The sequence below is a fragment of the Dermacentor andersoni genome, chromosome 3 (genome assembly GCF_023375885.2).
Source record: "Dermacentor andersoni chromosome 3, qqDerAnde1_hic_scaffold, whole genome shotgun sequence".
NCBI lineage: Eukaryota > Metazoa > Arthropoda > Arachnida > Ixodida > Ixodidae > Dermacentor > Dermacentor andersoni.
In genome coordinates, this window is record NC_092816.1 from 116,749,930 (window position 1) to 116,772,933 (window position 23,004).

At 46.6% G+C, this 23,004-nt stretch overlaps 1 long non-coding RNA gene across 1 annotated transcript in view; it reads left to right on the plus strand.

Moving 5' to 3' along the window:
* Positions 1-13,591: 13,591 nt before the first annotated feature.
* LOC126539234 (uncharacterized) overlaps positions 13,592-23,004 on the plus strand; it is a 36,925-nt gene continuing 27,512 nt past the window's right edge. Inside the window, exons 1-2 of the long non-coding RNA XR_007601267.2 lie at positions 13,592-13,693; positions 21,951-22,017. This is a non-coding gene — a long non-coding RNA (uncharacterized lncRNA). The remainder of the gene's footprint in view (positions 13,694-21,950; positions 22,018-23,004) is intronic.

The window sequence follows — 23,004 nt, forward strand, 5'->3', positions numbered from 1 at the left end:
TGTCAGCCCTGCCGGTTTCCACATCATTGTTGATGCTGGCATGTATTTTGTAATTAGCAGAATTTTCTCCTCATAGCCAACCAATTGTCATATTTCCGTAACAAATTGCACACGTTTAAGTTTTACCAGTCCTAATACGCACATGTTTGAGTTGGATGGATTAAGCCTGCAATGGCAGGGCAAGCTCTCTCAAGCGCAACAACCCCTAGTCGGAGCTATAAAAGTACCGCTCAGCTACATCTCTCTGACCGCTGCGTGGGATGCCAAATTGAGCTCCGATCGCATCATACCTGACGCGACAATGAGGCCATCTGTGCGCACTACACAAGCATGATCGAGTATTGGAGAACTTCGTCCACGCAGCGATCCCCACGTAAGGCGACTGACATTTATGAACGCATTAAATCCCGACATTTTTTAAGTTAGGGTACAACTAGTGGATGTTCTGCTGTCTAATCTAGCAGTCGTGCCCCCTCCCTATTCGTGGAAGACCCGTAGTTGGTGGGTGCTGATTGACATCCCCCTTTGTTGCTGCGCTTTGTCTCTTCCCTCCATTTATGAACCGTACGTGCCAAACGCGGGGGCACCCTGCGCGAGCAACTGTCAAATTGCTGCAACAACTTCCACACTTTTAAGCTCTATGACTCGTGATGAGCGCATGTTTCAGTTTCATGGATCATGCCTACAATGCCTGACAAGGCTCTTTCAAACGCGGGGAGCACGACAATCCTATGTTTCAGGCGTGTTCTGAGACTACGTCTGCTCCACTTCGCAGTAGGTGCTCGATCTCCGTCGTCCCCTTGGTTACCCAGAGTGTAATGTCGTCTGCCTATAGGGAGTGCGATAGGTTTCGTATTCCTTTGAGCAGCTGTGCTATGCGTTTGAGCTTGACATTGAAACGGAGGGGTGAGAGTACCAATCTTTGTGCCGTTTACCTGTTACCTAGTGTGAAAGGGTCGGATGTGAGCAATCCGAAGCGCATTTCCGCCGTTCTAGCGGATAGGAAGACTTTGATGTAGGTGTGGGTTCGCTCGCCTACTCCTAAATTTGAAAGGGCTTCCGTGATAGCCTGGTTCTTGACTTTGTCGAATGCTTTGGTTAAATCCCGAGCTAGGATTTCTTTGGTTCGTTTGCTGTGAACTGGGTATATGACCTCCACCGATAGTCTGCGCATGACATCTTGTGGGCTGAGGTGCTGTTTAAAGCCCAACATTGAGCTGGGGAAGAGTACGTGCTTCTCCATATGTTCTTGCAGGCGATAAAGAATCACATGTTTTAGCAATTTGCCCAAGTATGACGTGAGGTAGATAAGTCTCCAATTTTGTATTTTTAGACTCTTCCCTGGTTTCGGTATGCAGGTTGTCTTCGAGTGTTTCATGCCGCCGGCAGCTTGCATTTTTTCCAGCATTGGTTAAGAAGTATTGTGATAGCATTCATTGAATCCTCATCCAGGTTTCTCAAAGTTCGGTTTGTGATTCCGTCCCCTCCCGGGGCAGAGGATGTGCGAAATTGCTGTAGCGCCGCCCTCACCTCTGCCGTCGTTATTTCCTCGTCCATTCCTGGATTCTTGGGTCCTTTGTACTCGGGAAGCGTTTCCTTGTCGGACCGTATCTAAATATCTGCTCCTGAGTTCGTCGAGGAGTTCGTCGTCTTGAAGGGGGTGTTCGTGTATAATGCGGCCGACGTTCTTGTTGTGTGCCATCTTACAATTTGCGGAGTCTAGGAAGTACCTCAGTAGGTGCCACGTGTCTTTTAGGCCCAGTTTTCCATTCATATGGTCGCATGTTTGACCCATTGTTGTTTGACCAGCTCTTGTGCGTGGTGTTCTATTTCTTTAACTAGGCGAATAATTTTAAGCTTGAGTCTTCTGTTGTGTTTTTGTTTGAGCCATCTCTTTTGAAGGTTTTCGTGTACTTGCCACATGTGTAGTAGTGTGTCGTTTTTGCGTATGTTTCCGCTGTGACTGGTGTGCATTCGGTCTCGGTTTTGACGTCCTTGCCTAGCTGTTCAACCCATTTGTCGAGGTCATCTATGGTGGTGGGTTCATCTCGTGCTCTGATGAGTCTGAATTTGTCCCAGTCGGGGATCCTGATCTCTTTCCTCCCTTTCTTTTTAGTGATGTGGCCGGGTTAGTAGTTTCGATAATATAATGATTGCTGCCTAGGCTGCAGGCGGCGTTCCTCAATTTCTCTTCTCCCACGATCTTGCTGAGCGTGAGGTCGGGGCTGGTGTTCGTCTGCACACTGTTTCCTATTTGTGTGGGTTGCAGCGGATCGTTCAGAAAACTTAGGCCTTCGTCTTGGGTGTAATTCAATATTGCCGTGCCCTTCTTGTTGTTTATTTGGTAGCCCCAGGCTATGTTTCTGGCGTTAAAGTCGCCTACTTTTAATAGCGGGTTGTGTCCACAGAGCCTGAGTGTTTTGTTAACTGCCTCTATTATCGCGGGGGGGGGGGGGGGGCTATATGTCGGTGTGGAGGCGCTATATATCTTGAGAAGAAATAGGCTCGCTTGTCCACTCTTCTGTGGAATTACTTCCACGAGGAGGCAGTCCGCGACTTTCGTGTCTATTTCGTGTTCGACAGCGGTCAGGTTTCTGTGGACCAAGACTGCTGCACGCGGGTTTTGCGCTCCCGTTTTTTCATATGCTTCATAGTTTCTGAGTTTGACTTAAGTTAGTGCTTCTTGCAGTGCTGTGATGTCCGGAATTTCTGGCTTGCCCAAGTTTTGGATGAGGAGTTGTAGGTTCTCCCGCTTTGGGCGGAAGCCCCTGCAGTTCCAGTGCCAAATTTTGATTTCCTTAAGATTTTCCTCCATATTGGTTTGCTCTTTGTACCTGAGCGTTCATGAGACCGGATTTGGATAGGGAGATCGCTGCAAGTTCCTCAGCATGATCTGTGAGCTGAGTTTGTATCCTGGCTATGGTAGCCTCTGTTTGGCTTAGTCTGGTCTCTAGGGCGTCCATGCGCCCGTTTAGCTGCGTAGCTAACGCTCCAATTCGTTCCTTCATGTCTGCCCTTATTGTGTCTTCGATTGCTGCTATCTTCTCCTCCATGTGATCAAGTCGGGTGTTCTTGCCTAAGATTGGGTGAATTACATCATTTAGGGTGGGGCTTCCCGCGTCTTTGACCGTTTCGATTGTTCCCTGTTGAGACGGGGGGCTTCGTTGTGGTGATGAGGCACGGGAGGTTTTCTTCCCCTGTAGTTGGGTCTTCTGAAGCGGGCCTAACAGCTTTTGGTGCCAGTGAAATGGTCTCCGTTGCACAGGATGCATTTTTGAGTGCAGTCCGGCCTCTTTACCCGGGTGTTGCATCCCGCAGCGGTTGCATAGGTTGGTCTTTTCTATCGCGAAAATGTCAGCTCTATGCCTGGTCCGTCGGCAGTTAAAGCAGGCTTCTGTTTCGGCACGGAAACGGTAGCACAGGTATAGTCCTCCGAACAAACGGGTTTGGCTGGGTACCTTGTGGGTTCCAGTAAAGGTTATCAGTAACGATGACGTCTTGTCTAGCCTTCTTGCTTCTGCAATTTGCATCCTTTGTTGAGGTCCTGGATGTCTTCGACGATTTCCTTGTATGCTTGGTCTTCGAGCACGTTGTAGGAGATTCCCTAGATGTCTTCGTCCGGGGCCGCAATGTATGCATGGACAGGGTATATCTGGTCCATGATTCTGAGGTTTCGTGGACTCACGTATTTCTTGAATCTCCCTGCTGATGGAGAGCTCACGGTGAAAGAATTATTAGTTCGATTGACACGCACCTTGTCTCTCTTTCGAGCGGTAGCGATGTCCCTGTCGGACCCCTGGCATACCGTTCGCAGGAGGGTGGTGGCGGTTTGTGAACGGAGATCGAGGCCTTCTTTCGGTCGGAAAACCGCTTAATCATCCATGGCCGGGAGGCGTAGAAGCGTTCTCCTTCTGATTATTGGTCCGCCAGCGGCCGATTTCTATTTCTCGGCGGCCTTGTCGTTGCCGTCGTCGGGCGTGATGGATGACGCAAGTGGTGCCGCAGTCTTCTTATGGTGGATCAGGTCCTGGGCCTTGATGGCTAAGGTCCAGAGCTTTTCGGTGGTGTACTCTTCCGGGGAGATATCCTCCCCTTCCACAGTACACTCCATCCGGGTTCGGTGCCGGTGACGGCAGAGAGAGGCCCTAGTCGAGCTAGGCCTAGAGCAGGCCCAGCTCGACTACATGCGGCTTGGGGGAGAAGTGCATGAAATTGGGCTAGGAGCAGGTCTTGGCTCCAAAGAACGTCGCTGTTGGGTGCACAGCAACCTCACTGACCTCAGTGTGACACTCTCGGGCCCTCGCACTCCGTAATGTCGCCAAAAATTGGTCGAAACTCGGTAGCCCAAGCGAATCACGTCCGCTCTGCTCGGCGGCAAGATGGCGACTTCACTGCGGGAAGCAGCTTAGATTTTCAAGGAAGGTTAGCATTTCAGTCACTTGCTTCTTGCTGCAGGACAGTACTTTCGGTTCTCTGGGACAGGCGTGCGCAGAACACTGCTTAAGAATACGCTGCAGCGATTGCAAAAAGAAATATACATTGTAATGTTCGGAACAATTCGCAGTTTCAACGAGGCTAGCGCGCTTGTTTTCTCTCGTAGCGGTTACAAACGTCATCACTTGTGAGTCACACCTAAGCGATTGTTCGTTAGTTTTTAATTCATCTTCAGCAGCTATAGCAGCGAATAGGTCAAAATGGCTTTTAACTCATCCCTCGAGGAGTGAATGAAGAAGTCCTGGTATTAGTTATTTTTTCGCAGACGTTGACGCTTGTGAGGGCGAACGCCAGAAGAATTAGTCGGAGCCTTTCTGTGTAGCAGACGTCACTTACAGCGCATACGTAAGCCAAGGTACAAAAAAAAATGACGAAAACAAGCGCTGACTTCCAACTGATTTTTATATTGAGAAACAAACATACATATATTGAGAGACCAAGACAAAAGCGCCCCCTCAAAGCATCAACCCTACATGAGTATGCATTCAAAATTCATGGCCTAAGATGAACGAAAGCGCATGTGCGACCTCAGAAAAACAAGTTCTTTGTCTGTTAAAGCAATTGATGGCTTGCTTACTGAGTCATCATCGGCAATCGATGCTGCTTCAATGATGAGGCTGGTGCATTCATTAGAATGCCCAGCTAAGATAGTGGTTTCTGACGATTGATACCATGGAATACCAACTATCCCGTACACAAATCTTGCTTCAGTATATTTCTTAGTAGGCCAATATATATTCACTTGACTTTGATAGAATTTGAAGCATTCTTAGAACACCTATGCAAGTTTTTAGCCAGCTATGCATCTCATTTCAGTTTGAGCGGCATATTACGCAACAAAAGAGACCAACATGTCCGTGCAAGGCAAGCAATTTTTCGTGGTGGTAACCTTTGACGGGCGTGTATGTGTCCCGAGTCCGGGATAAATTCCGCCAGTTTTCGACAGTGATGAAGCTTGAAAGCAAGTCACGTCGATCAGCTCCAGCAGGGCGCTGCTATGGCGCCAAGTGAAACGTGACATTTGCTTTATTATTATGCACTCCTTATTTTATGTTTATTGCTGTAGCAAGCGACGAAGCTTTCTTATTTATGCATGCCTCCATTAACTTAACCTCTAGATATTTTCCATCACGTTTGTGTGAAAGCCCTTTCTGCATTTCGAATAAGTAATGTCTGTGACCTTTCATTTCTTGAGCTGCAGCGAATGTTTCCACACAGTGCAGTGACGGCCAAGAGACTAATTGGAGTAAGGAAATTGAAATAAAAAGTCTGTGGAGAGCGCCGCTCACATTTCCTCCAGGTACTCACGTCACGCTGTTCGTACGTGGCGAACGCGTTGAGCTGACGTAGACACGAGAGATAGGAACTACGTGCCCTCCCGTTCTTCGGAGCTCTCGTGACGTGCGTACCCTTTCCCTCCTACCCCCATCCTGCTCGCCGGAAAAGGATAGGATTCGAATGGCGAGGAGGACATTGTCCTAGCTGAAGGTAAAAAGGTATAAAAACGCGCCACCAGGGGAGACCCTCTGGTTCTGACGCCCGACTCCTAACCTGCCGGACTGCATTACGTGCCGCAGCAAGTGAGTAACCTCGTTTGCCTATCCCAGGCACCGAGGCAAGCCTATTTATTACTCATTACAGAAAGGACTTCCCTTTGACAGTGTTCTTGTTACTTAATTGTAACCTTGTTACAATTGGGGCCGCTGGTTGCCTTATTCGTTCGAACCCGACGTAGCTTCTATAGTTTCATGCCTTGATATCGAGAATGAATCTCACGGTGGTTGCTTAGCTACCGCAGGGACTTTGGTGCTTACATTAAATGAAGGGCACTAATGTTCTACATCACTCAATACACATAGAGTGGCGAAAGCGGATGAAAGGGCCACGCGTTTGTCATGACGCCGGTGACTAGAAGCCGCCAGGCCGATGTTTTCATTTCGTCTTCATAACTGAAGTCACCGCGAGATTTAGAAATAAATAAGGTCGGTGATAAACCCATTCAGCTTGGCTGTGGCACCCGCTTTGTCAGAAAACAAAGGCGTAACTGTACCGTATAAGGCAGAAAAAGAGGCCCTTGTGCAATGCAAACAGAAAAAAGAAAGGAACAGAGCTTCCTTAAGCAGGAATGAAAATAGAGAAGACATTCGAGATTTTTAGAAAAGCGCGAACATGCTGATTTTTGTAAGCAAAGTAATCTCCCATGTAGATGCTTTGAGCTCTCTTCTACTCTCTATGCGTTCTTTTATAAGCCCGTCTGTTTGCGTCCTCTAACTTTTATTTCACAAACATAACCCTTCCCATATTGCTAGCAAGGCGCACGAAAGGCGAAAGCAGCACCTATGGGTCACACCTGCTTCGATAGACATAGCTCGAAAACTGACTCGCAAGCGCGTCGGGACGTGGCTTTGCGACGTTGCCGTTTTGAGTTAGAAGGGAGAGCAAGAACTAACACATACAGCCAAGGGCGAGTGTTGCTCGAGTGTTGGCGAGGGTGAGTTGGATCCACAATTTCGAAATATTCCATTAGAAACTGACTGCTTAGGTAGTTCGAGTTGTGTGGTGCCAAGAAACCATGAAGGGTTACTGGTCACTCTGATTTAGTGAAATAACATCGCCGGCATAACACGCAGCGTTTTCTTCATACGATGGTGTGGTGTCTGACTCAGACCAGACGCAGGACATTGGAACACGCAAGAGCAGTATGTACATTCCCTTTATTCATCACAGTAAAGCCACTTATATTGAATGACGATATGTACACTGAAAGAAACGAAACTGATACAAAAAAGAAGGACACAACATCGCCTCGCGCTTGTGAATAGAACATAGTAATTTGTAACAACCAAAATAATTCGAACTAAACACTTATTGTTCAGGTAAAGAAAACCCAAATTTTTCGACAGGTCGGCGTACCCTAGTGCTGAGACGCAAAGGTTTCTCCAGAAATCCTCTAAAGGAGCCACCAATTATTCAATAAATTGAGCCCTTATTTCCGGCGATCGCAACATTTCATACTGTTCAGCGTCTGCGCACTTCTGTGCGGCTTTCAGCCGCTGCGATACCCGAGTGATCATGACGAGGCAATTGTTCCTATTGTTACCTATTGTTCTGTTGTCTGCGATTGGTTGCACGGAGCCCGAACTAGTTTAGACGCGTTCCAGCAACCACCGTCACTCATCAAAAAGCTACTTTTGTCTTTTCGGCCGACAATCTTGAAAGGTACCATGTAGTTTACCGAAGCTTTGCCAGCGCCTGCTGACTTGCGTACACGTACGAAGTACCCCACACAAAACGCTGGCCTTTCCGCATCTCGCCTCTTGTCCGGATACTGTTTTGCATACGTCTGCTTCGCCTTAACCCTAGCAGGAACATTTTTATTCGAACCGGCACGGACACCCGCTCTTGTCGGCAAACCCACTGTATTGAGTCTTGTCCTTGGCTGGCGCCCGTGAAGCAACTTGGCTGGTGACACACCTGTTGTCGCGTGCGGTGTCGATCTATATATGCCGAGATAGTCTACCACAGCAGCCTGGAGGGGCCGTTGTTCCAATCGGGCAACCAGCATGAAATCTTTCAGCACGTGACGAAAGCGTTCAATCGCACCGTTTCCTGGTGGATAGTACAGAGAAGAAAAACGATGCGCAATACCCCTCTCTCTCAAGAAGGTTTCAAACATTTGCGACTTAAACTGATGCCCATTATCTGTGACAACTTCTTCCGGATAGCCTTCTCGGCTGAACACAGTCTGCGAAAACATCGACCACACTCTGGGACGTCACTGCTGACGAAAAAGCAACCTCAGGCCACTTGGAATGATAATCGATCAGCGATATCATGTACCCACAGTTTGAAGGCGCACAATCAATCGGTCCCACTACATCAGTTGCTAACTTCTGCCATGGTAGCGCTGTAAACGTCACCGGCTGCAGTGGTGCAAACGACGGTTTAGCGGACTTGTCCACGGCCTGGCAGATATGACAAAAATGGATTGCTTCTTGAACCTGTTTATTCAAATGCGACCACCAGTAAAGATCACGTAATCTCTGCTTCGTACTCACAATTCCTGGGTGACCTTCGTGCGCAAAACCAACAAGGAGCGAGGATAATTCACTCGGAACAACTACCTGCTCACCGCGCATCAAAAGGCTATCAACGAAAGAAAGCTCTTGCCGCACGTTAAAGTTCGGCATTATTTCTGCTGACAAAGCTTTCCTAGGCGCCCAACCATGTACGTTGTGTACAACAACCTGTTGCAGTGTGCTGTCTGCCGCAGTGGCCACATGCAGCCGGTCCTTTGTTAGGCACTCTTACAACGGGCACAATTTCTTTCTGCATCGTCTGCTCCGAATCACAGTCAAGAGGTAGGCGTGGAAGCTCATCGGCCACGACATTCTGCGGTCTTTTTTGATATTCTCTGTCGAAATTAAAATACAAAGGTCGAGCAGACCATGTGGATATACGCCAAGGTCGGCGTCCTGTACCGGCAGCGGACAGTAACGTCACCAGTGCCTGATGGTCCGTACGCAACAAAAATTTTCAACCCCACAAGTAGACATGCCAGTGCTCGCACGCGAACAGACAAGCTGGGGCTCGCGTTCCCCAGCAAAGTATTTCCGCTCAGCAGGAGTCAGGGCCCGCAATGCAAAGGCCACCATGCATACGCTATGACCATCGCGTTGCTGAGGAACGGCTCGCAGACCCTTATCAGAAACATCTGTCGTTATAATTACGTCAAGGTCTGGGTTGAACATTTGTATGACTGGGCTCCAAGACAAAGCTGTCCTAAAAAGCTGGAAGCTACGCTCAGCCACATCATCCCATGTGAAATGTTGACCAGACCGCAGGAGCCTTCTGAGCGGCTCGACCAGATCAGCGAATCGCGGCACAAACCGAGCATAGTAACCAGCGAAACCCAAAAATGACCTCAAAGTGGGAACATTGTGAGGAGCAGGCACTTTGACAATAGCGTCAACCTTAGACTGCAACAGGTGTGAGCCCTTTTTAGCTCACCGTATGCCCTAAAAGGATAGTTCTGAAAAAGCAAATGTGCATTTCTGGTTGAGCTTCAAACCTGAATCACTGATGCGTTTTAGCACCTGGTGTAGATTCTTGTGGCGCTCCTCACGGGTCTTGCCCCACAGAATCACATCATCAATGTAACAAAGTATACCTTTACAATCCTTCAAAATATGGTGCATCATTCTCTGAAAGGCTGAAGGGGCACATGCAAAGCGAAAACACACTCTTGAAACGAAACAACCCTTCGTGTGTGATAAAGGTGATTAGTCCCCGACTTTCCAGAGTCAGTTCTAGCTGGTGGTATGACGACGCTAAGTCGAGCTTAGAGAAGCACGTTCCTCCGTCTAGTTCATGAACTAATTCCTCTGTTGGCGGGGGAGGGAAAGCATCGGCAATTGCCTTTATGTTTGGATGAGGAAGAGGAATGATCTCCAACAAGAACGGGAAATGAAACAGCTTGCATTCATTCAAAAAATATTATGCTCGGCACAAATGGAGTTTGGCAAGGCCATGAAGCTGATTAAGAAACGATAAGGTGAGGGAACTATTTTGGCCAGCGTCGTCCGTACTTGTTCAAAGGTTGCAGGTGCATCTGTGCACGCAGAGGTGTTTTTTTTTTTCAGGTACCTGGAAGACTCGACCGATATCCGCGCTGGTGGAATGATGGCTGAGGCTCTTTCCACTCTTGACACAGTATTCCGTACGCTTAATATCTTATCAGAATATTTCTGAATCAGCTTCTTTGTTTGTGGTGTAAAAGCCTTGCGAATTCGGATTCAGCCCCTCCCTATTGGTGTAGATTTGGGCTCCTGTGATGGGAACTAAGATGTGCTTGGTGTAGGCTCTGTCGGAGCAGAACAGTAACACATCATATGCAGCACCGATTAACCGAACGCATGTAGTGTTTGCTTTGATGTCTGGACCAATTATGCTGAACTGTAAACATGAACAAACATTCCTATCAGCTGCTGCAAACAAATGACATGCATGTCAAGACTAGCAAGCCAACACAGCATTTAACAAGCATATTTATTACTGAACCCGGTTTTGTTCACCTTGTGGGTGCAGCAAAATTCCTCACAATGGCCTTGTTGTAGCAGGCAGTAACTTGCCTTTAGTGCGTGGCGTGTGTTGCTTTGCACTGTGGCAATCTCTTTACTGCATGTCTGGAATAGACATTTTGACTGCACCAGAAATTGAAGAAACAAAATTTTGTAATATGAAATGCAAAAAGGTGTGACATATATACTGTAACGATTTGTGATTGCACAACACGTGCGGCTGTACACTGTCTATTCTACGGTTCTTAAGCAGCATGTTAAGTAAATATTGTTACTGTCCATAAAATTTATGTCGGCCTAACTACACTGCATGTCAACATCTTAAGTATTATTGGGATCACAAATGAGAATACGTGTGCGTTCATTTATACACTACATCACACAGCTGGTTCTACAAGCGAATGCATGAAAGACGTCAAGCTATCACAAATGATGCATTCTGTTGCTGCACGAACGTGATGCACCACTTCGCTACTGCAAAAAAATAAATGCCCTCAGGTAAATCAAACTGAACAGCAAGAACATTTACCACCAACAGTTACAAAATATGGGTGAATTAGCATGCGTGCAACTGTTTAATACATTTCATTCAGGAGTTTACCTTCAATTTACCAGATAGTTATTTGGTGTTGTGCGCAAAAGAAGTTGCCGGCGGACTCAAATATATATATATCGATACGGCTACTCATTCACCCATGGCTTACGGTTACAACGAGATGAAAAATGTGACGCACGTTCCGATACCGCTATCTTTTTCGTGATAATTTACATAACGATTGCGTTGCAACTAAAACTTCATTTCGGAAACAGCAACGGAAGGTCCCGAGTACCGGCATGTAATGCAGCATCTAGTTCGTTAACTTGTCTCCGCCTGTATATTAACAAGACGGATATTACATAACGATCAAAGCAGCGATGTTAAACAACTCATCGGTATTGCCGCCATCATGGCAGCGGAATACGGCTCCCATTGCAATGCAGAGGTGTTCCGCATGGTTCAGGACCGAAACCTAGCTTTCGGAATGGTGATCTCCGCTCGCAAACACGTCGCTTCACCCTGAGTTAAATAACGCGAGACAACGAAGCGCAATAACATGGTCTGAGCACAAAATAATCAACCCTCTTAAGTGTACGAACCAATGAATCCGTGCATGCCGTGCACGCGAACAGACCGTTAAAATTTAAATCCAGACCAGAGGTAACGGGGGAGGTCGATGCTGCTTAATGTTAATTTGCGTTTACAATGGCAAAAAAAAAAGCAGAGCAGGAACTAAAGAGTACAATGTATCATTAGCAATTATAAGTTTGTGCTATTCGTCATGTAATAACACCGCTTCGATTAGTGTCGGAGAAAGTTTCAAGCTTAACATGGCTTTTACTATGGCGTCTCCGGCGGAAGATATTGAGCTTACGGGGGAACCTTTTTAATTCGTGTACTATGCCAGTTTATTTAGCAGCCCCTCACGGTCTATTTTGTCGCCCTCTGTGGCAATCTGTTGAACTTGAGAAATTGCAGGACCTCTGGTACCGCGGACTGATTTCAGCACCAGAGGCCACGGACGAGCGTTGCCCTCCCTACCCCGCGCCACCCTGACCCTGCCCCCCCCCCCCCCCCACCCCTTCGGAAGCGCGGATGAGATCGCCCACGCGGCTGCGGATGCCGCGGTCACCAGCATCTCAGTGCATGCGCATGTCGGCTCCGCTCCTTCTCCGTTTTCCGCCTCATGGTTCCGCCTGCACCCTCCTCCTCCTGTCTTAGCTTTCTTTCATTAAGCGCTGCGCGCCGCGTTCGCTTTCATTCTTCGCTGGTTCGCTCGGATACGCCGCCGCCGCCGACGCTTGCAGCAGAAACGGGCTACTAAGAGCAGGTCTGTGAAAAAAAATGGCTGTGGCTTAGCTAAGGTTAAGCCCAGGATGCGAAGCATACTAGCCTTTATTTTAGTTGTTGAACCACTGTTTAGCCTGGTGAACTGCTGTTGCTTGGCTATATTTGGTTCGGCTAGACGAAGAAACAACTCATGCGTTGCTTCGCCTTCAAGAGTGGAACGCGACAGCGTTCCCGTCGTCCCGCCAGGGGGTGTAAGACAATGGGCTACGGCGCAGCGACTACGCGCCCCGCATTGGACGCGGTGAGCGTCGAGCTACGCAGCGTTCGGCGCGGCAATGAAATGTGCGCCTGAGCAAGCGACGCACGCCTGAGCCTTAGAAACAGCTCGTTTCTAAGGCAACACCGCATTCACTAGAGGCGCTTTTGTACCGCTTTGAAGCATCGTACTAGTGGCTCAGTACAATAAAGAAAAAAAAAAAAAAAAACTAGTGGCTCAGTGGTAGCGTCTCCGTCTCACACTCCGGAGACCCTGGTTCGATTCCCACCCAGCCCATCTTGCAAGAGTTGAGCCAAAGCCACTAGTATATATATATATATATATATATATAAACGAGAAGAAAGAGGTTGAGGCCCGTTGTTTATTACTCATATCATAAGAAGCCAGCAAACACTGACACCAAGGACAACATAAGGGAACTCACTTGTGCTTAATCAATGAAATAAAGAAACCATATGGAAATGAAAGTGGATGAAAAAACAACTTGCCGCAGGTGGGGAATGATCCCACAACCTTCGCATTTCTCGTGACGCCTGCGTCAGAAAGAATGTTCCAAATCCGCCGCCAAGGTTTGTGTGTGGTGGAGCTGGCTAAAAATCCCAAAGTATTACTAGGAATCATAAATACCCAAGAAAGTGGATGGCGAAAGGGCGGCGCGATGGCTCACTTGGTAGAGCATCACACGCGAAATGCGAAGGTTGCGGGATCGTTTCCCACCTGCGGCATGTTGTTTTTCATCCACTTTCATTCCCATTATTATATCGTTTCTTCATTTCATTTATTAAGCACATGTAATTTCCCCTATGTAGCCCTTGGTGTCAGTGTTTGTTGGTGTCTTATGATATTACTGTGTATATATATATATATATATATATATATATATGGTTTGTTTTTGGCGCAGGACCCTAAAGTTTCGATAGACAAACAAGTTCGAAGACTCTGAGGACCGGAGATGCAACTTTTCCATAGTGCCCTTGTGCTCGCAGCTTTGGTAGACATCTTTTTGCTGCCATGGTAAGTGTACTGAAGGCGATCCCTTTGCACGGCTATGATCTAGCATACACAGCTGTATATTTTTTGTGCTGCATATTTGCACAGAAGAAGCTTGAATCTAAGGGCCACACTCTCGCTTTCCTTCTCCGAATATTGACTTCAATGCGCATTCCTAACCTAGGTCAACAAATTACGACCATAAAGTGTTGATACTTCAAAGCTTCAAGTCAATAATAGAAAAGCGAGACACACTATCGTATGAAACTCATTTGAGAACAGAAGTTCCACTTAAAACCCTTTGTTTCAGAGGTCACCAATACCGTTGCCATCAGTTTCTGCACGCGCTCATACGTCGCTCGTCCATCGCAGTGCGGACGAAACCGCAAGCTCGTAAGAGATCGAGGTAAACGTAGAAACGTTGCTCTAAGAATTAAGTGTGCAAGGTCACCTGTGACGCAGGCGTACACTGCCATCGAACGTCGACACATCACAATAGATGTATACATGGCATACTTAGACACATAGCCATGCAGAGTTGTCGTATAGCTTTCGTTTTTTTTTTTTTTGTAGTGTGTTTGTAATACTCCTCGGCCTTCTTTTCTTTTTATTGTCCCTTTAAAGCCTAATATACGGTGTGTTCTACCTGGAATCGACAGTGCCTTTGAAAAAATTTTGGAGCCGTTCCATCTTGTGAAGACTGATTACCAGTGAAGCTGTAGCACATCAGACAGAGTCAAACAAGGGCACTTATATTTATTTTTATCACTTAGTAATGGTAGTGACGATAGCTTTGTGATTACTGTGCTACTCAATGATTGGCTCGCCTACAACCTTAGACAGATTCATGGCCAAATTTAAATCTATGCAGGATCGTTGAGTAGTTGAGTGACTTCGATTGGTGCGGCACTTCAAACGAAACTCTTATAGCACAAACTGAGTGAACCATTTCTTGTCTGATTTTGAAATATCCACATTGAAGTCCCAAACGATGATAGCAGGCGTAGTGTCATCACGGCTAGCCCATGCAAAGTGCGTGGTCATGAAACTTCTTTATATCACACTTGGGTGTGCGTGGAGATATATACACAGTGGATATCATAATCGCGTCTTTCGTTTGTACGGCATGGGCATCCCCACAGTCGCTGGCAGTCTCCTCTTGCGAGTCAATGTGCTGTTCGGAAACAATTCCAGTGTACCCATCGACTTCAAACAATTATTATTATTGTTATTACTATATTATTATTAGCGACGAGACACTTCAAACAACCTGGTCCATTATTTACATTATATCAAAGCGTATGGCTTCTACTTGAGTGCACCTCCGTCACTTGGGGCGGCACTTGTAGGTAAAATTGTTAACTTCTCGAAAGTGTGCGAAAAAAGTTCACATCTATATTTAAACATCTATTCTGCAAAAAAACATTCAATCTCTGTAGAGCTAACACAGGCACTAACTTTACCTACTCTTACCTGTACATGTAACAAATCGGATATTCTTTTTCTCAAAAAATAATACGTGCAAAAATCAGCTGCTTCAACTTGCTTTCTAATGTGCGCTTTTATATTCCACAGAAGAGCACAAGAACACAGTGCGCCTTTCAGCCTTCCGATTTTTGTGACCCTCTATCTAAAGTGCAGGCGACATATAACGCCCATTCAGAGTGCGTGAATATCTTCATGCCTAATTTTAATATTTTCCTGAAAGGAGTTGCAGAGGGATTTCAATAGCTGCACTAAAACTCTCATCTGTCGTACCTTCCATCCTTCTGTAATCTTTTTCCGTTTCTCCACTCTTGCTTTTTCTTCTTTTGATGTACAGATTTTATACACTGTTAAAAGCTGCGTTCACGAAGTTATTCATTTGTGGGCGCGCGTGTGTGTATGTGTGTGCGGGTGTGCACTGTTCTTCCTTTGCATTGTCTTGCCAAGTCCTCCTGCATCAAGACCCTCAAGGTGGTTCCTGGAAACTTTAATAAACACATATATTTGGTTTGATTTATCAATTGATTATTATTATTATTATTATTACTTCCGAGTAAGGAAACCCGCATGTTGTGTTCCCGACCTTTTTTCGGCAAATAGAAATTCGTTCCCTGTGTTTCTTGCGGAAAACGTGGACACGCGAGGTGTATTGTGCGGCCGGCAAACAACAACGAGCAAGCGTTCACCTGTTATATAAACTGCTATATCGACTAATGGTAACTATAATATACTCATAAATGGTGATTATAATACGCCTGACATTTTCAGGAAAACTGGTGAAATTTCAACCCGTTCTTCTTACTTACTGTCACTTTTTTATTAATATCATTAGAAGCCAACAAACAAAGATACTAGGGACAAAACGCAGGAAATTACTTGTACTGACATATTGAAATAAAGAAATTATAAATTAATAGAATTGAAAGCGAATGGAAAAACAACTTGCAGCAGGGGGGGGAACAATCCCGCGTCTTCGCATTACGCGTGTGATGCTCTACCAAATGAGCTACCGCGACGCCACGGTGGCTTAATTCAAACTCAAACATTTCTTCTTGAATACATAAAACAGCGTTTATTTAGGAAAGTAACTGGAACACCAGTGCATTTCTCCGCGAAGTTCGGGAATTATTATCTCCAAACTGGTGTCATCCTGAGAATTCGTTCCAAGCGGATCTGCCTTGCGAGCTGCACGGCTGGAAGTTCTAAACTGCAATATGGGCGTAAGGTAAATAACCTAAATTGTAATTAATAAATTGCTGCAATACTGAATTTAATTAGTGAACCGACGGTAGTACCGACTCGCCTGATACAGCGATTCATGGATTCCATGGTCCAGTGCGAGCACGACTTCATTACGAGGATCATAGATGGCACCGTATTGATTTGCCCAAGTCAGGAGGGATGTCGGTGGGGGCCAGCTGCAGCGGCTTGTCTCGCCGTGAGGATCACAAGTCGGCTGCATAATCTATCAAAGCTCGTCAATGGAGCTGTGACAACGCTTGAGCTATGATACGCTCTGAGCATCGCGCATATGTCATCCGCCTCCATTCGAGCGCGCAGAACTACGAAAAATTCTACCTTCATAGTGAAGAAAGAAAGAACGTGCTAAGATTACACACTACAATTTTTCTAGTAAATTATGCAAAGTTCCGGGCAGCCTCTTCATAATTTGCGCTTCAAATGACCTGTACGTATTAAAACGCTGTTTTCTGACAGAGGAGAATACCACGTTCTTACTCTACCAGCACCTATCTTATTCCGTGCACGGAACTGGACACTCACCTAGAATCCAGCAAGAGAAGTTTTATGGCGCATTTGGGTTCATGGGTCGCTATATCAACGCGTCTGCATAGCTGTTTTTTATGTGATAGCAATATCGACCCGCAAAGTGGCGTCTGCCTCAGCAGTCGTTTGGTGTGTTGCGATGCCACGTACCCAAGAACATAAGGGTTGGACCCTCCCGCGTGTAGCCGTGCGCGGCTTAGCCATGTCTGGGCAAAGGGGGATCCTGGGAGTTTAGCCAATGCCGGGTGTCCGGACCTTTATGCCCCCCCCCCCCTCCTGTGGAGGCAACACACCTCTTTCTCCTATACATGTCCATCACATAGACGGCACTGCCGGACTGACCCACCTGGAGGTAATTGTCAGTCGCTTTTTCCTGTCCTCTTCAGTTTTCGTGTTTCTCACTCGTCTTTTCGTCTGTCCTGTCTTCTACACCCTTCTCACTTCGAAATTTCCAGGCAGCAATGGTCAACCTTGTGTGTGTAGCCAACCTTGGGCATACCATATTTGGTTCGAGTGGTAGCGTACAGCTGGCGCTTGCAGGCCCTGTACTTTCCAGGTCCTGCAACGTCCTCTGTTGCGCGCCGTGGTCGGTGGCTGGTGTTGCTGCCGAATAATTTACGTTTACATATGACAAGTTCATACCCCCGACTCCCTCATCGCTCTCAGAAGCCAGGGTGCACTAAAGGATCTTCATGTTTTTGGGCCGAAATACTGACCATTTTCCACGATTTTAAGTAACCAATTCTGAGAAAAAAGTAAAGGCAGCGAAAGTGATCTCACCTTTTCTGGTATTGAAAACAGTAGCGCGGCAAGTTGGGTTACTTGGTGTAAGTTCATATTGTAATAAGGGGGTACTGCGCTATAAACACCTGGACGACAAAAGTAGATGTGGCTCAGTACCTGCGCAGACTCACAATTGCCTTTTATTGCGTGAAAGATGACACACACATATATATATATATATATATATAGATATATATATATATATATATATATACAATGATCAAAATGATGTCATCATGCTGATAGGCCATCCAAAATCGCTGCCGTTACAATCATGCGTCACGATATTGTACCTTACAATCAGCAAGCATACTGGTAGAATCGCTAACACATGCAGGCGCTTTCTTCTTTATAACATAGGCGTCGAACAGCTCCCGTGTACGACGATCCCTATGACGGTATGGAAGGCACCTTCTTTGTCTCTTTTTCACAAGCCCTGGAATGTTTTGCTACGTGGTAATTCTCGTCAGGTGACTTATTCCATAAAATTTCATAATAAGCCATCAAACAATGACACCAATGAAAACACAGCGGAAATCACTTGTACTTACTAATTGAAATAAAGAAATGATAATATAATGGAATGGAAAATGGACGAACAACTTGCCGCAGGTGCGGAACTAATCCACGTTTTCGCATTACGCGCGCGATGCTTTACCAATTTAGCTACCACGGCGCCATCTTCCCATCTACATTTATGGGTATTTACGTGTCACTATTAGAACACACCCTGGGAGTGCTCGCCAGCACCACCACTCACACACCTTGGTCCACACGTGCTACTGAAGGCATCAATGTTGCCGGATTCGAGGCCCTCGTTATGTAATCAACGACAAGAAAGGGGTTAACTGAGGGGCCCGATTAACAAAATCGGGCCCCTCGGTTAACTTCCTTTCTTTTCGTTTATTCTTAGAATGTTCTTTTAAACGGACAATAATACAGCGTTCGGTTTGCCATCATACATATATATCTCACATTTCACAAAATAAAATTCAGTTGTGAGTCTGCGCGCATCCTGTCCACGTTGTCCGCGTGCTTATAGCGCAGTAGCCCCCGTATTACAAGATCGAAAACACTGACTGAAGTTTTTGGTCCAGGTTTTAAAGCCTCCAAGTTGGCAAGCGGTGATCTCCGTCTGGAACTCCGCGAAAAGAAGCAATATGAGAAACAATCTAACTTAGTGTAATTCGGGGCTCTTTCAGTGACAGTTACACCACACCGCACTAATAACACCACCCGTGTAGTCGTTTCTGATGTTGATCTAATGGAGCTGACTGAAGCTGAGCTAATACAAGGCTGGAGTGATCAGAATGTGATCTACGCCCATATAATTAAGTTGAGGCGTGATGATACATAGATAGAAACGAAGCACCCAATTCTATCTTTCGAATCAAGAGTGCTGCCTAAGACCATTCAGGCAGGATACATAAACATACGGGTCACACCCAACATCCCCAAATCTCCACAATGCTTTAATTACAAAAGATTTGGCCACAGTTCTCTAAAATGCCGAGGCTGCAAGACTTGTGCTAAATGTTGTGTCCAAGAACGCCAGTCCAACAATTGCGAGAATGCTACACACTGCCTCAACTGGGATGGGGAGCAGGCGGCCTACTCGCGGTCCTGGCCATCCTGGAAAAAAGAATGAGAATAGTAACAATCAACGTCAAGTAAAACATATTGTTCAAAGAGGCAAGCAGGCAGTTAGGGTACCTGCAATATAACAGATTTGCCGAAGTGATGTGTCACTTCGGCAATCTGTTGATGTGCCTCCGGCCGTCACGGCCTCCCCTCCCACCGATGCCTGCAGCTAGCGCTGCACTGCCGTCTCGGAAGAAGTGGCCCTTCTCCTCTGGGCTGGTGGCCTCAAAAGGCTCGTCACCTGAGACGAAGCCTTCTCGTCAAACACATTGCTCGCAAGAGAATAAGTCCTCTATTGATTTAATATGTATAATCTAATGAGTTGTCACTTCACTTGCAAGGAACATGTATAATCTTCGCATATTCTTTCAAAGTTCAATATAATACTGAACACCGTTGTTATAAAACCGTTATTGTTTAACATGTGCCAAAATATTTCCAAATCGACCTTCAATGAGAAAAGCTTTCTCACTATACGTGAGGAATTTGAGCGAGGCAATAAACATGCCCCTGTATGTGCACCCACTGATGACTCCAACAAGGCTGTTTTAACGCGATAGCGTTAAGAAGCTCGTATCACATAAAAGCCGGAAAAACACAGACCCCCTCCTCGCAATGTGCGGCGCTGCCCCTACAGGTGGTGCGCCACTCGCCCGCGTCTCCACTTCATGTCGTTTGTGCGCATTGGGGCCGTGCGGGGACCGGTGTGCAGGTGCCCCGTTACCCTTGCGTTTAATAAGTTTTCTCCCTCTCTCGCCTTCCAACTTCCAGCGTCCGTCACTCGAACCCTCGTGTTTAGGCGATGCGGCTCCTCTTTCCGCTCGCAGCGCGATTCCTAGGAGCAGCGTCCGATGCGGGACGCCGCTGACGTGATTGCTGCGCCGTAGCGCGGGTGGTGGGAAAGCGTCCCTTGCGATGTGTGCCGTGCTGCTGGCGAGGAGTCATGCATCTGCGTGGTGCTCCCAAGCGAGATAGAGGACGATCCCATCGAGGCGTCAGCCCCATGATCGCGTCCGTCATCATGGCGCGTCGCGGCCCGGCTGTCCATGCCGATCACGACGTTTGGCTCACGCCGATCGTTTCTCTCCCCGAAACACCAAGTTCTTTGGTTCGTTCCGCTTGCTCAGGCGCACGTATCGTCTTTGTGTGACTCAAGAGCATGCCGAGCGAATGAGTGGGCGGTGCAAACGGGGTGCGATAACGCTATCGCGTTCCACTCTTGAAGGCAAAGCTTAAGCGTCCTCCAATTTTTTTTTATTCATGCATTCTTTATTTACAGCGTATTTTACAAAATACAAAAGCATTACTTGGCCCATAGTTGTTGGCTATTCTCACGTTCATTGTCGACTTAGGTTATAAAACGCAAAACGCGAGCAAACAAAAACAGTAGACGTAATACCTAATAAAAATATCAGCATACATAAGCACGAACGTAAATGTAAATTTATTGTTATTTTATCCTTCACGCACGCGAGCAAACAAAACAGACATAGTACATAGCATTGAAATTGACATGCACAACATAGGCAGGAATGTAAATATAAAGAAGTGCACTTTTATTGGCTGTATTTCTTCAAAAAATATTTTCTCACAGCAGACTTAAAGTTACGCGCTTCTTTTATATGTATTGGTAGATAATTTCAAACTAGTGCGCTTTTAAATTCCACGAGTCTTTTCCCGCACAGATTATGACATGGAGGCAGATTAAAGTATAGTGGCTTTGGGACTGATAGAATAAAACACGTCCTTTGTGGAAGTTACAAAGCATGCTCCAGAGATGCACATTCGTATGCACTTTCTGGAATTACATTCGAATTATTGCTGTCCAGAATTTTTCACCGACCCGTCAAAGTCATCCAATGGCATGTGTGTGTGCGTGTGTGTGCGTGCGTGCGTGTGTGTGTGTGTGTGCGTGTGTGCGTGCGTGCGTGCGCGCGCGCGTGCGTGTGTGTCTGTGTGAGCGGTACACAGTTCTCGCAGATCGTGCAACGGTCCACCAAGTGAAGAGTGAAGTCCTGAAATAGGTAATTAGTTCAACACACAAGTTGTAAGTTCTAATAATATTCTGGGCTGCTAAGGACGACGCTAAATTCAAGTGCGTGCGTGCGTGCGTGCGTGCGTGCGTGCGTGCGTGCGTGCGTGCGCGCGCGCGCGCCTGTGTGTCTGTGTGAGCGGTACACAGTTCTCGCGGATCGTGCAACGGTCCACCAAGTGAAGAGTGAAGTCCTGAAATAGGTAATTAGTTCAATACACAAGTTGTACGTCCTATTAATATTCTGGGTTGCTAAGGACGACGCTAAATTCAAGGCTGCTAAATCCCGTCTCCGGTGGCCCCATTTTGACGGGGGCGAATTGCAAAAAACACATGTTTACTTAGATTTAGGTGCACGTTAACAAACCTCAGGTGGTCCGAATTTCCGGAGTCTCCCACCATGGCGTGCCTCATAATCATATCATGATTTCGGCACGCAGAATACCATAATTTTCCTTCTTTTATTATCCACATTGTCGCTATAGCCTTTTTAAGCGCTTAATGCTGACGCGACATGTAACCACATCATTTCTTGTCTCTTTGTATATTCTACAGCTCTCGAGCATCTTGTCCCGAGAAGAACCCAAAACCACCTCTCCAATTCTGTGGAAAGAATCGGGAGGTAAATACTCTTGATGCTTTCGTTTTTTTTTATTTGTGTTGTAATACAGTAATTTTTACTGTAACTAAAGCATACCGACCAAGTCTGATGTCAAAATTGTGGAAAGTTATTCGTTTTATTGATACAGATGCTCCAGACGCCTTCACGCCGTCGGTGCCACTGTCGCCGATGTTGTCATGCTGTCCCACTAAAGGCAGATGCGCGGCTCGTGCACGCAGAGTATAAAAGGGTCGACAGAGAGGCTTGGCATGTTTACCTGCAAGAACACCGAAGCGAACTCAACGCCGAACCATCAATGCTACCTTATATGCTACAATGGCGGGGCAAGGGCAGTGCTCTGCCTGCCTCCGTTATGTGATCGGTGTTGTGCGCACGCACACTATAACGAACTAGAGCTCCAGCTGAGATGCTGCGTGTTTATACTCTGTTCTGTGCAGTAAACGTCAAGCTAACGTTATCTAACGTTATTATAGGTGCTGCGGTAGCCTAGAGGTAGAGCATCCACCTCGCATGCAAGAGGACAGTCATTTGATTCCCGGTGCCGCACAATTTTCCACCGGATTATAAAAATCCCCGTGTTGATTAAATTGCATAAACCGGCCTGGAGTGCGGCCTGATCCCGGTGATCAGAACCAGTAACGCATTCCCCCTCCAAAGAAGGATTGGCCACCCTGGTGCAGTACTTGGCCACAACCTCCTATATGAATACAACAATCAAACCCGTGCCCTCAGTCCCCAGCAGCTGCGAACCAACTGACCACGGCGGCGGTCAGACCTGCGACGCTGCAGAGGGTGCCAAGAATACCTGGTTCCGGACAGGCACCCATTGGAATCTCAATCTGGCAACGTTTGACGCTAGAACGTTATCTAGTCAGGCGAGCCTAGCAGTGCTATTCAAGGAATTAGAGGGCAGAAAATGGGATGTAAAGGGCTCATGGAAGTTAGGAGGACAAAAGAAGCATATACAGTGCGAAAAAGCGGGCACGT